Here is a 14,924-nt window from a genome sequence, read left to right as displayed (position 1 = left end):
ATGATTTCATAACACAGAGACTGCTTTCATGACAGTGCATGTTCCTGGGATCCCCTCACAGTTCCCAGTGCAGCCTGAGGGTTTCTTTACTTCCCAGGCCTGCTGGAAGAAGTCTCTCTCATTGTCTGAACAGGCAGACAAAAGGCCTCAGTCCTGTACAGCTGTGTAACAAACTGCATCTGGGCCAATTAGTGAGGATGAGTGTGGATGGGCTCTGAAGGTCAGGACAAAAAGGCCTCTTTTTACCCCAAATTATCTCTCTCCCCAGTGCTCCGTGTTGACAGGCAACCTTCATTTGGGCCACCTCTTGTGGCAGGCCAAGTTCTCAGCACTAATCCTGCCTTTGTGAGACTATATTCTGGTGTTCAGAATCAGTGCTCAATATAATTCAGGAGTCCTTCTGGCAGACAACTAGGGCACTTAACCTCAAGAAATGTTTCATTGAGGCCGATGATGGGCCTATGATGCCTCTGCTAGGTGTCCGGAAGCTTTGGAAATCCAAGCACATGTCTGATCTTATTTCCTGTCATCTAGGACTGCTGAAGCACATTAGGTTTTGAAACCTTTGACCTCTCCTAGTTGAGCCCTGGGTGGCAAGGTTTTGGGGTTGAATACAGGGCCTGGGTGCTGACCATGAGCTCAGTGCACGAGCCCAGCGCTTTACCATTTTGTGTCACCACTTTACTTCTGGTGTGTGTGTGTGTGTGTGTGTGTGCGTGCGTGTGCACACATACACCAGTCCTGGAGTTTGAACTCAGGACATGTGTGTGTGTGTGTGTGTGTGTGTGTGTGCGTGTGCGTGCGTGTGCACACATACACCAGTCCTGGAGATTGAACTCAGGACCTGAGCACTGTACCTAATTTCTCTTGTACAAGAATAGCCCTCTCCCACTTGAGCCACAGAGTCACTTCAGGCTTTTTTCTAGTGATGTGTTCCTGAGAAGTCAAGTCCAGGGTTTCATAGATGCAAAGCACTCTATCCCTAAGGCACATTCCCACCCCTCTACTTCAGGTTTGTTATTCATGTCATATTTTTCTGCCAGTCCTGGGATTTGAACTCAGGTCCTAGGTACATCTACAGCACTGTGCGAGAAGGGGAAGCTCACTGTACTGGTAGACAAGAAAGTCAGGCCTGTTCCCAGGGCCTGAATTCAAGTCCTAGCTCTTGCAAAAATAATATTCGTATGCATTTTAAGTACAGGATTCATATTTACATACACATGTTTACTGCATATTGCAGTTAGTTATTCATTTTATTTTATGTTTTATTTATTTCTTATGTATTTTAGTGAGTATGATTACACACATAACCTTTTTTACATCTTATTACATAGGACATAGATTTGCCAATGTACTATACCTGATTCCTGAGACCCAGGACTTTCACCGATAAGGAAGAAAAACGGGACATTTGGCTTCTTCCCCCAGGATTACTTAAGTTTTTGGCAGTTCTGTGATTTGAACTCAGGGCCTGGAAAGCCCACTTCATGAATGAGGAGTGGGTCAATGTTAGCACACCAGTCTGATGCAAATGAAGTTGTCTGGCAAATTTGGTCCTAGGAGTGGCCAATATATAAACACATAGATTTGTAAGATGCAGTGTGTGTGTATTTACATATGTATATGAATCTATAAACGTATACAGAGACAGATAGACATTTATGTAGATTCTAGTGTATAACTCTATATAAAGAGTGATGTCTATATCTTACTTTTGTATATTCTATTACTACTAATTATTCCGTCTAAAATTATTCCTCCATTAATTAATCACGGTAGAAGACTTAATAAAGTATTAATTAAATTAATCAATGACCTATATTTAATGCATACAATCTTACATTAGAAAGACTAGTTAATTAGTAATTCAATTAGTACATTTCAAACATTCTATTAGTGTTCCTAGAGATAGGAACCAGTTTCTTAGGACCTTCAGCCATATCTATGTGGCAGTCCCAGGATCGAACTCAGGGCGCAGGTGTCTGGGTTAACCTCAGGCTTCACTGACAGCCCACCAGCCTCAGCCATGCAAAGTCATGTACAATTTTCAAGCCAAATCAGTGAGACCCAGGATGGTCACTGTGCAAAAGAAACAAAGGTAAAACTGTTGTGAAAAACTTTCTGGTTTTCCTCTTCCATTTTGGTTTCTTTGTTTGTTTGTTGGCCAGTGCTGGGAGTTGAAATTGGGTCCTAGGATCCCTGGATCATCTGTGGGTGTAAAAGCTGCACCCCAGCCTAGGGTAATCAAGGCTGAGGCAGACTTGTGACGACCTGAGTTCAAGCCCTGTGCCTGCCCCCCCTCAAAAAAAATTAAGGTTCTGGCTTGGAATTTGGGACATTTTATATTCCATACCTAGGATTTGAAATCAAGGCCTGGCTAACTCTATTTTGCTGTGGGTAAAGTGGAAGCCCACCCTCCTTGAATAAAATAAAGTCAAGAGCAGTTCCCAGGGCATGAATTCTAGCCCCAGGACTGGCAAAATAATATTTATATACATTTATAATGTACACCATATATATGTATTTGCGTAGGTATTACATCTTGTACCTAGGAAACAGTATTTTCACAGACAGCAGAACAGGTCAACATTGGCTGCTTAATCCACCTGTTGTCTTTTGCACTGCTGAACTCAGGGTCTAGAATGCCCAATTCATCAAGGGATCAATGTAAGTGCAGCAATTTCAAACAAATACATTGCCAGGGAGTTCCCAGGACCTAAGTTTAACCTCCAGAAATGGCCAGTATATAAATAGATAGATGCCTAATTGCTACAAATACATATATATATGCATAGAGAGTGAGAGAGAGAGATGTATATGTATATTCCAGTATATGTTTAAATATATAATATATTTATAGAATGTTAGATGTCTATATATCATTAATTTACACGTAATATATTACTAATAATTATTAGGTATTAAATTATGCCTTCATTTAATGATGCATCATGGTTTAAGGCACAATTAAGCACTTCTTTGTGCAAAATGAGCTCACGGAGAATGTCTAAGCTCACAGTTCAAGCCTCAGGATCTTTACCAAAAAAAAAAAAAAAATAGAGCCAGTAACTCCATGTGTCTGTGTTTGTGTGAATGAATTTCTATCAGTGAACCTCCAGAATGGCTATGAAGAAAGGCACCCAGCTAGGAAATTTGCTTTGAATAGAATGATTTCATAGCACAGAGGGTGCTTTCAAGACAGTGCATGTTCCAGGGCTCCCCTCCCTGTTCCCAGTGTACCCTGAGTGTTTCTCCACACCCCAGGTTGCTGGAGGAAGTCTGCCTCTTTGTTGGAACAAGCAGACAAAAGGCCTCACTCCTGCACAGCTCCGTAACAAACAACTCTATCCAGGCAAACTAGTGATTATGAGTGTAGGCAGGCCCTGAAGACCAAGAGAAAAAGGCCTCTTTGTACCCCAAGATATCTCTCTCCCCAATGCTCTGTTTTGACAGGAGGCCTCCATTTGTGCTATCTCCCGGGGCAGGCCAATTTCCCTGCACTTATCCTGTCTTTGTTAGACTGTGTTCCAGTGTTGAAACAAACTGCTACAATTAATTCAAGATTCCTTCTGGCAGACAACTAGGGAGCTGAACCTAATGATTCATTATTGGCAACGGTGCCTCCCTAGGTTTTTGGAAGCTTGCTACATCTAAGGCAAGCACTCTACTACTGAGCCACCTTCCCTGCCCTTCTCCTTTTTCTTTTATCAGTCCCGAGATTTGAACTCGGGACCTAGGATCTCAGGATGGGCTGTGGGCCATTGACTGCACCACATCCTAGGGTGATCGAAGCTGAAGCAGAATTTCCACAATCTGAGTTCAAGCCCCGGGCCTGGAAAAGGCCCAAGGCCATGACTTTGAATTTCCTCCATTTTTCTGGCAGGCCTGGGATTTGAACTCAGGGTCTGGGTAACTCTGTGACACTGCAGGGGAAGGGAAGCTCACTGGTGTTGAAGAGAAGAATTTCAGTTTCCAGGCCTGAATTTAAGCGCCAGCACTGGAAAAATTGATATTCATATATGTGATCTTTTTACATACATGGGCTTACTCCATATGACATTTATTACCCTTATTTATTCATTATTTATTTTATTTAGTATTATTACATATATAACATTTATTTCATTTATTACATCTTATCACATGCATATATTTGCATATGGGTTATACTTCATACTGAGACCAAGGATTTTTACAGAGAAAAAAAAATGTGTCAAAGTAGGCAGGATGACAGATATCAGCCACAGATGCCTAGACTGTAACATTTTGTACGGGTGTCCTTGGGTCCCCTTGGTAGGGTGTTAGTCATGAGCCCAACAGGGAAGAGTCAGTGTCTAGGCCCTGAGTTCAAGGTTCATGACCAAGAAAAATAAACCAAAAAAATTGTCTGCAGGAGAAAACTCACTAGAGTTCAGTACATACATCATTTTGGCCCTGACATGGGGACATATCTGAGCCTCAAGGTTCTCATCTGCACAATAATCAGTGGAGCTCTTACAAGGACCAGATGCAAGAATGCACTCAGTACACCATTCCTCATATAAGACTCATGACATAGCTGTATCCCACACGCTGTCATTAGAATTAGGGTGCTTTCATCAGTGTCACCATACTACACAAATTTCACATCATATGATTTAGAGGGGTGGGTTTTTTGTAGGGAGGGGGCGGTGAGTCAGCCACGGGGATTCCACTGAAAGTTTGGGGGTACTGTCCTAAGATCTTTTGCTCAAGGCAAGAGCTCTACCACTTTGAGCCACAGCTCAGAGTTTTGCAGACTTCCTGTCAGGGCTGGATTTTAAAACTACCAGTGTCTGATCTCAGCTCCCCAGTATCTTGGATGATAGGGCTGAGGAAGCCACAAGCATCCGGTTCCGTGTAGCTGGTTTGCAGCAGTTTACCTCTGGCTACATCAGGTTAGATGGCAGCTCTCAGCACCAGACTCCTAGCTTGCCTTACAATGAGGTATTTGCAGTCCTATTCTTATATCTTTGCAGTCAGAACCTTCTATCGTTTTGTTTTGGTTCCAGTCCTGCATCTTGAGTAAGTGTCTAGACACAGTCCCTAAACTTTTATGCTCAAAGCTAGTACTGGACTGATTGAGTAACAGCATGACTTCTGGATTTTTCTGTGCAAGTGGTAATGAGGAATGGAACCTAGGACTTTGTACATACTCAGTGAGCACTCTATCACTGAGCCACAGGAGTGAAAAGTGTATAAACAGATAAATGTGTAAATTGGTAAATAAAGATAGATAGATAGATAGATATAGATAGATAGATAGATGTATATGTATAAAACAAGAGATGTCTGTATATTATGAAACTGCATATATGATATTAATACCAATTATTGGCAATTAAATTATTCCTTCCTTTTTAAGTATCATGATTGAATACATAATAAAGTATTAATTGAAAATTAGTCAATGTAGAATAATTGTGCATAATTTTAGAATATAATCATATACTAACTACTAATTTAAAGGTTACTTTTATAACATTCCATTTGTATGGATGTATATCAGAATGAATTTCTTAGAACCTCCCACCATTCATTAGTGGCAGTTCCAAGATTCGACCTCCAGGCTAAAGTTGCTGGTTTCAGCTAAGGCTTCCCTAATAGCCCACTAAACATTAGCAATGCAGTGTCATGTACACATTCTGGGTCTTGTCATTTAGACCCAGGATGGTCACAATACAACGAAAAAAATACGTAAAACCACCTTCTTGAACTTCTCAGTTTTATCCTTCTCCTTTTTATTTTTATTTTTTGCCACCTCCAAAATTTGAAGTAGGGTCCAATGATCAGCTGTTGCAGAGATGTGAAGACCTGAGTTCAAGCCCTGTGCTAGGCCAAAAAACAAGTAATAATAACAGTAAGACCCTGGCTAGGAAATTGTACCATTTTTCTAGCAGGCCTGGGATTTGAACTCAGGGTCTGGGTAACTCTGTGACACTGTGTGTGAAAAGGGAAGCTCACAGTCCTTGAAGACAAGAAATTCATGGGGCTGGGAAGGTGGCTCAGTGGTAGAGTGCTTGCCTTGCATGCATGAGGCTCTTGGTTCAATAACTCAGCACCACATAAGCAGAAAAAGCTGGAAGTGGCACTGTAGCTCAAGTGGTAGAGTGCTCACCTTGAACTGAAGAGCTGAGGGACAGTGCCCAGGCCCAGAGTTAAGGCACCATGACTGGCAAAAAAAAAAGAAAAGAAAAGAAAAGAAAAGAAATAAAGAAAAAAGAAATTCAGACCAGTTCCAAGGGCCTGTCTTGAAGCCCGAGAACTTGAAAAAATAATATTCATATATATGATATCTATTTACATACATGGGTTCTACTGCATATGACATTTATTACCCTTATTTATTTAGTATTATTACACATATAACATTTCCTTTATTATATCATATCTCATAGAATATATTTGCATATGGATTATACATCATATTGAGACCCAGGACTTTCACATAGAATGAAAAAAAAGTGTAAAATTGGCTTCTTACTCCACAAATAAATTTTTGGCCATGCTGGAATTTCAACTCAGCCTACAATGCCCAATCCATAAACGGGGTACAGTCTTAGCACACCAGCCTCCGGCAAACTGAGCATCCAGGAAATTCTGAGGACCTGTAATCAAGCCATAGTAGTGCCCGATAGATAGATGTGTAGATTGATATTATACATATATAATATATACATACATATATATCTGCATATATATGTATATATTTATATATACACACACATACAAAGGGAGAATGTGAGGATATTATTAAATAATATATATGTTCTTACCAATTATTAGTTACTAAATTATGACTGCATTTCATGAGGTATCATGGTTGCGTACTTATAAAAGCATTAATTACAAATATAATCAATATCCTTAATCATACCCTGGTGCTAGAATGGAAGATATAAATCCATTAATTTTTGTGTGGCATTCTAAAATAGAATCATGAATTTACTGTAAATTTAATTATTACTTTTATAACATTCCATTAGCATTCATATGAACAGGAATTAGTTCATCAGGATCTCCCTCCATTTGTGGGTGGTAGTCATAGCATTCGAATCCCAGGCCTGGGTAGAGTACTTTGAATGCAAACCATTGGAATGACACCATGAAGATTTCAGATTGTCATGATTTTAAAAAAGAACAACAAGAAGAAAAGAAAGCCAGGTGTCAGTGGCTCCTACCTATAACCCTAACTCCTCCGGAGGCTGAGATGTAGAGAATGCCAATTTGAATTCATCTGAGGCAGGAAAGTCCAAAACAATCTTCTTTCTAAGAGATCATAGGAAGAAAAAAAGCCCATGAGTGGGGCTGTGACTCAAGAGCAGAGTGCTATCCTTGAGCAAAAGGAGCTCAGGGACAGGGCCTAGACTCATAGTACAACCCTGAACCTGCCTCACCCCCCCCCCAAAAAAAAGGAGGCAATAACTCCATGTCTCTCTGTATGGATGGATGATGTATGGATGATGGGCATTCAGCAGGTTGCCCATGTCCATCCGCCCAACCTGGGCAAGACCTCAGAGAGTCCTAAGTCTGAACCAGCCACTTGAACAAAGCATCCTTCTCTGCCATTTAATAAGTGAAGCCCTGCCGGGTTTGCATGGGCTGTGCAACAGGTGACTTATATCCTGGCTGAGATATCCCATTGGGACACCTAGCAGCCAGCCACTGCCTCCAGGGAGACCAGAAGTCATCGGTCAGGTCATCAGAATGGCATCTGTCATGGGTGCAGTGTGGATCTGAGCTGTAAATCAGCATTTCAGACCAAGTTTCTGGGCCAGGAGGGGCAAGGGCTGCAAGATGGCACAGCAGGTAATGCCTACTCACTGGGACTAATTTGTCAGGCACACCTTGGGTGGGTGTTGAGTGGGGCTCATGAAAGCCTTGTAGGCTCAGGAATCCACAGCTGGCTGGCTGCTGCTTGTAGCAGTGGCTTTCCCAGGAGTCCCAGGGCTCAGAGCCCTGCTTTCCTCACCATTGCTAAGCGGCCGATGAAGATCTGCAATCATGCACCGAGTATAAATGAGCATCCATCGTGTTCTTCTCTTGGTCCTGTACCCTATGCATGGATGGAGGTGCAGGTGCCATGGAACTTACTGCCATGGCCCACACCACTCAGCCAAAGAAGGAGTTGGGGAGAAATAACTTATGTGTTGAGAGTTCACTATGACTGTGCCTCTAGATTGCCCCCAGTTCTAGCTCAGCTCATCATTACCACCTTCCTCTGTGTGTGTGTGTGTGTTTGTGTGTGTGTGTGTGTGTGTGTGTGTGTGTGTGTGTGAGTGTGTGTGTGTGTGTGTGTGTGTGTGTGTGTAGGTGTTCATGCACACATCTTGGTACTAGGGCTTGAACTCAGGACCCGGGCTCTGTCCCTCACTTTTTTCATTCAAGGCTAGCAACTCTACCACTTGAGCCACAGCTTTTCTTGCAATTTTAGGTGGTTATTGAGAAAGGAGAGTCTCACACACTTTAGAAAAGTGAGCTGGTGATAAGAAATGTACTCATTATCTTGCCCATGGAACTGTAACCCTTCTGTACAGTATTTTCACAATAAAAAAGATCCTACTGATACAAAAAAAAAAAAACAAGAAAAGTGAGCTGGGCTGTCTCTGAATGCCAATCCTTAGATCTCAGCCTCCTGAGGAGCTAAGAATAAGAGAGCATGAGCTGTTAACATCTGATCACACTTTCCTTCTTGGCTAAGACAATGTACCTCTCTCCGAGCTTAGCACCATCTACAGCTAACCTTCCTCCCCCTCCCTCTACTCCTCTAGACTTCAGAGGAAACGTACCCTCCCCTGAAGACATAGAAATAGGATACTTGACAGGTTTGAGCTTTATGTTCTCCACACAGTCAAGGGCTGCTGGGAGCTGATGTAGAGATCAGAGATCTAGGCCAGGGCAAGTAGACAGCTGTTAGAACAGAAGACAGTATGAAGAGACATCCTTGCAGCTGGATGCCAGTGCCTCATGCCTATAATCGTAGCTAGTCAAGGCTGACACATGAGGATCAAGCAAGATTCAAAGCTAGCCTGGGGAGACTCTTACCTCCAATGAATGACCAAAAAGCTGGGAAGCAGAGCTACTGTAGTTCAAGTGGTAGAGCACCAACCTTGTGCAAACAAGCTAAAGGATACCACTTAGGCTCTGTGTTCAAGCCCTAGTAAAGACACACACACACACACACACTAACATCCTTAGCAGGTGCCAGTGGCTCATACCAGCAATCCTAACTACTTAAGAGGCTGAGCTCATAAGATGGCAGCTTGAAGCCAGCCCAGACGGAGAAGATCGTGAGAATCTTATCTCCACTAAACTACTAAAAAAAAATGAAATGTGAGCTGTGATTCAAGTGGTAGAGTGTTAGATTTGAGCAAAGGAAGCTCAGTGCCTAGGCCCGGAGTTCCAGCTCTAAGAGTTTTTTTTAAGACAACTTTTGTCCCCCTCCTTCCCTCAGGCCATAAATCCAGATGTTGGTCATCCTAGATCTCACTTCCACTCCTGCCACTTCCACAGAACCACAAGTGGGTGTTACTGGCCAGGTCTGGGTTAAGAAGTGAACGTACACAAGTGGGGGCATACCCAGGTCAAGGCTAATGCCCCAGAACATTGAGATATTGGCCATGCCAGTCTCTCCTCCCCCAATTCCCTGGCCCTGGAATCTAAAGTCTGTGCCTCTGTATTCTGGGCATCCAGAATTCTCTAGAAGGATTGGAGAGGCCCAGCTGGGGCTGAAAGATAGACTTGCCTGCGATAAAGTATGTTGACATTTCCTAGACACCAATACATATTTCCAAGCCACCTTGGCCTCACCTCCAATGCAGCCTAGAATCCTCCTTGCTTGGGCGGCCTTCAGTCCACTATCAAGCTGGAGTTGGCCAGAGTCACCGGCAACACCCTTCCCCCACTCCACTGCCAGCATGCTGAGAGAGACATGCAGCCAGAGGTCTAGCTGAGGAAAAGGGCAGGACATCCATGTCTGAGTTCCCCACCTAAAGGCAGGCAAGATTCTATTTCAGCTAGCCCTGCTGACCCAGAATCCCCTGCAGGAGGCCAAAGATTTGGACAGCTGGACTTGGGCTCCAAAGAAAAGCTTGAACTCAGGTCTCTGGCAATATAGGACTCATTGTAGACCCTGATAGGAGGATAAAGACAAAGTCGGTGTGGAGGAGGAGCACCATCCAAGGTCAAAAAGAGGCAGACAGGCACCCAGGAAGGGGACAGAGAAAGATGAGGGACACACACAACACACACACACACACACACACACACACACACACACACACACACACACACAAATATGGCACTGGTATCTCACACCTGTCATCCTAGCTACTCAGGAGGCTGAGGTCAAAGCCAGCCAGCACTGAAATGTCTGTGAGGCTCTTATCTCCAATGAACCACCAAATAACCAGAAATGGAGCTGCAGCTCAAGTGTTAGAGCACTAGCTTTGAGCACAGAAGCATAGGAACTTCACCTAGACCCTGAGTTCAAGGCCCAGGTCTTCTACATCCAAACACACAGACACAGACACACACAGACAAAAGACACATGAACACACAGACACACACAGTGGTAGCCCAAAGCCTCAGCAGTCCCTGAGCACCCTGAATATTCCACCCCAGAGATGATGGCACTACCATCATCAGACCAACTGTAGACAAAACTCAGAGCCTCTCACATGTCTGGAATGGTTCACAACACATCATGGCATTTCTACTGTACACACTGTTATGCAGAAAATTCAGCTACCTTTTATTTGGTTGTAGGTTATGGGGTTTGAACTTTGGGCCTGCCAGAAGGCCTTCAGCTCTTCAGGTGAAGGTGTGCTCTCTACTACTGGTGCCACAGCACCACATCCAATTTTATGGTGGTTCATAGGGATAAAGGCTCAAAGACTTTCCCGCCCAAGCTGGCTTTGAACCGTGATCCTCAGATCTCAGCCTCCTGAGTAGCTAGGATGACAGTTATGAGCCACTGGCAGTGCCCGGCTACACCCAACTTCTTTTTTTCTTCAGCTCTTTTCTTTCTTTCTTTTTTTTATTGTGAAAATACTATAAAGAGGGGTTACAATTACATGGGCAAGATAAGGAGTACATTTCTAATCAGGCATTGTAGCCTCCTCAGCAGCCACCTTCTTATTCCAAGGGAAAACCCAACTCATCAAGACACAAACCAAATGTAACCCTACACTTCAGACTGGTCACCAGCATTCAAAACCTTCTTCCATGGATGGAGAGCATATAATTGACACTACCATATTCCACCCCTGCTCCCATTCACCCACTCCCTGCCTGCCATAGCCATAACCTCTGGAGTTCTTGGTAAGGCACCACCCACCCTGCGTTGGCTTCACACTGGGGTAAACCTGGGGAGTTATTAGAAATGTCTGTACTGTGGGGCCAGCATCTGGTCTCACAACCTCAACCACCCCAATACTTCACTATCTCTTGCAAGCAAGGAAGGGGTATCTTTCTTTCTTGTTTGGTTTTTTGTTTTTGTTTTTTTTGGTTGAGAGCCTTGAACTCAGGGCTTCGGTACTGTCACTGATGTCTAATTTTCCTCAAGGCCAGTGCTCTACCACTTGAGCCACAGTGCCACTTCTGATTGGAGACTGGAGATGAGGCTCTGGAGGGACTTTCCTGCTAGGGCTGGGAAATAAGATCCACTGCATCTCAGACTCCCGAGTGGCAAGGATGACAGGTGTGGGATGACAGGTGTGAGCCAGCGGCTCATGGCTTAAGGTGTCTAGTCCTTCAGAATTTCCACCTAGTGCTCCTCTAGAAGATACCACCTAGACTCCCCTCTACCTCCCTCAGACACAGCAAAGGAAGGCTAGAATCTGGGTGTGGCCATGGGGATTAAAGGGCCCCCTCCACATCACTAACCTCCTCTAAGCTCCCATCTGCCTCCTCTGGATTGCCTGGTCTTCCAGGGCAGATCAGACCCACTAGAAGTTCTGGGGCCTCCCCTATTTCCCCCTGCCCCACCAAACTGATACCTGAGGACTTCCGGGGCAAACTGGTCCATGTCCTGGTGGAAGACCTTGGGAGGCTTGCTGAAAACTGGGTACAGGGGTGCAAAGGGCAGGAGTGTCCAGCTCCCCTCTGTCAAAGGAGACACAAAGCACGTATTTATCTACTAAGAGCTTCAGGGCATAGCCATCCACCTGTCACCAAGGTCCCTGGGAGAACTGCTTTATGGTGACAGCCCTGGGGCCTGACCTCAGAGCCCCGGTACTATCCCTGACTTTCTTTGTCTCCAGAGGAGTGCTCTTTCACCTGAGCCACAGTGCCACTTCCAGCTTTTTCTGTGTATGCAGGACTTAGAAATTGAACCCATGCTTTCCTGTGTGCTAGGCAAGCCCTATACCTCTAAGACGCAATTCCAGCCCTGGATAGCTGTCCTTCTGTGACCCCTCAGGCCTGTCTTGGGACAGTCTCGCACATCTATACCAAGTCTCTCACCAGCAGCCCTGGTTGGAAATGAACATGCTCTGCTATGTTGTCTCCAAGAAGCCCTTTCTGATCACCTTGGCATAGCTGGAGATTCTCCGCTGTGCAGGCTGCCAAACTTATCAAGCTCTGCCTTCCAGCCAGTGTGAGTTGAGAATGCATGAAGGGGAAGGCCTGGATTCCACCACCAGATTTCTGAAGGCCCTGATACACCACCCAGGGGCAGGTGTTGTATCACACTCCGTGAGAGGGTCTCGAGGCCTGGGCAATCTGTGGGCAACAAGACAGGACCATTTCTTTGTGTGGGCTTGAACTGAGGATCTGGGAGCTGTCTCTCTGAGTTTTATTGCTCAAGGCTGGCTCTACCATTTGAGCGACAGCTCCACTTCTGGCTTTTTGGTGGTTCCATGGAGAGTAGATTTTCATGGGCTTTCCAGCTTATGGCTGCCTTCAAACTGTGATCCTCAGATCTCAGCCTCCCAAGTAGCCAGGATGACAGGCATGAGCCTGAACCCCAGGTGATGAGCACCAAAGTTTTTTTGGTTTTTGTTGGCTGATGTTCATCTCCTATCAACTAGCAAGCCTAAGTTAAAATAATCAGTTAGAGGGGATCAAATTCCTCTCCTAGGTCAGTTAATCCAAGGAGATAAAGTGTCTTTGGAAAGGGCTAGTCTGGGTTGCCTAAGGGATGTTTGTGTGTTTGTGTGTGTGTATGTGTGTGAGTGTTGGGGTCCCTACCCTCAGCTCTGTGGTGCCTCATCCTCCCAGCAGGGAGTGCACCCAGGATCTTGACCCCAAGGGAGGTGGATGGGAGAGGGTACCTAAGGTCACATCCAGGGGGATGATCTGAATTCTGTCCTGCAACCTAAGCCTGGACAGATAAAGGAGAGAAGGAGAGGGTTGGGGGAACATCAAAGTATCCCCTTACCTTTGGCTGAATGTACCAGCGAGAAAACTGAATACATCTTTCTTGGTAGTCAGCTAAAAGGTGTACAGTGTTCATTTATTTTATGATTGTGTTAGTCCTAGGGCTTGGATTCAGGGCCTGGGTGTTATCCCTGAGCTTCTTTTGTTAAGGCTGAGGCTCTACCAGTTGAGCCACAGCACCACATCTGGCTTTTTTGTCTGTGGTTTTGGGGAGGGAGGTGGTTTATGGGAGATAAGAATCTCCTGGACTTTCCTGCCCAGGATACTCAGAGTCACAGACATCAGATCTCAGCCTCCCAAAGAGCCAGGATGATGGTTGGGAGCCATGAGCTCCTGACTGCCACCATCCATTTATAATCCCTTAAGCCCAGGGCCAGGCCACCCATACTACACCTCCTTGTTGGGAGTAGGAAGCAGACATGAGTGGGTTTGATACTTCAACAGCCTACCTATCTTTGAGTATTGTTCTGGGTCAGTCTGATGGTGGCTTCATCCTTATCCACAGCAATGACATGCTCTGTCACCAGAACAAATTTCCCGCCCCCCCGGGGAGGTGTCAGGTCTTGGGTCTTTCTTCTGAGCCCCACCACCATAACCAAAATGACACTCCCCAGCAAAGGGTAGTACACACAGAGGGTTTTTATTGTCTTATAGCCAGGGTCTTGTCAGATAGGTGGGGGTATAGGTCAGAGGTCCTGGATTGTGCTGGGCAGGGGGACAAGGTGACCCCTCCTCATCCACTTTCTTCAACGGTGTAGCAGAGGGATGTGGGGAGGGACTCATGGGATGGACAATGAATAACCGTCACGGTCTAGCCAGGGCACAGAGGGGCTTACCTCATGAAGCTGCTTCAACAGGCTGAGCAAAACAGCTCCTGACCCACAAGCCCACCTCCAGAATGAGAGGGCCACCTTGGGTTCCAGGCACATGGGGATGCTGGGCCACTTCCTCCAGCACTCATTCAACCAATAAACTGAGAGAGAAAGAGAGAGGGAGAGAGAGAGAGAGAGACAGAGAGAGAGGGGGAGAGAGAGAGCAGGGAGAGACAGAGAAAGACAAAGGTCCAGAATTACACTTAAGTCAGGTGCCGGCGGCTCAGACCTATAATCCCTACTTATACGGGAGGCTGAGATGTGAAGATTGTGGTTCATAGCTGGCTGGGGAGGAATGTCTGTGAGACTCTTATCCTCAAAGAACAAAAGAAAACCCGAAGTGATGCTGTGGCTCAGGGGGTAGAGTACTAGCCTTGTTCTGAGGAGCTCAGGGATTGCATCCAGGCCCAGAATTCAATCCCCACAAATGACAAGAAGTGGACTTCCCACCACAAGAAGTGGACTGAATAACACCCACTGTTCTAGGAGGCATGGCAGAGAAATCAGGCCAAGATTCTTGTCAGCTGGAGGTCATGAGTAGATCACCTGCTTCTCCATGACTCATTTTCCCCAGCTGGAAAAATGAATAGAATGAAGGATCCCTTCCTCATGGAGACAGGGTAATGATGAAAGACAGCCATGTTTTGTTTCATA

Source organism: Dipodomys merriami, unplaced genomic scaffold, assembly GCF_024711535.1.
Source record: "Dipodomys merriami isolate MVZ:Mamm:240054 unplaced genomic scaffold, mDipMer1.0.p SCAF_984, whole genome shotgun sequence".
In the NCBI taxonomy this organism is placed as follows: Eukaryota; Metazoa; Chordata; class Mammalia; order Rodentia; family Heteromyidae; genus Dipodomys; species Dipodomys merriami.
The sequence above is the reverse complement of the archived record's forward strand: the minus strand, read 5'-3'. Positions refer to the sequence as shown.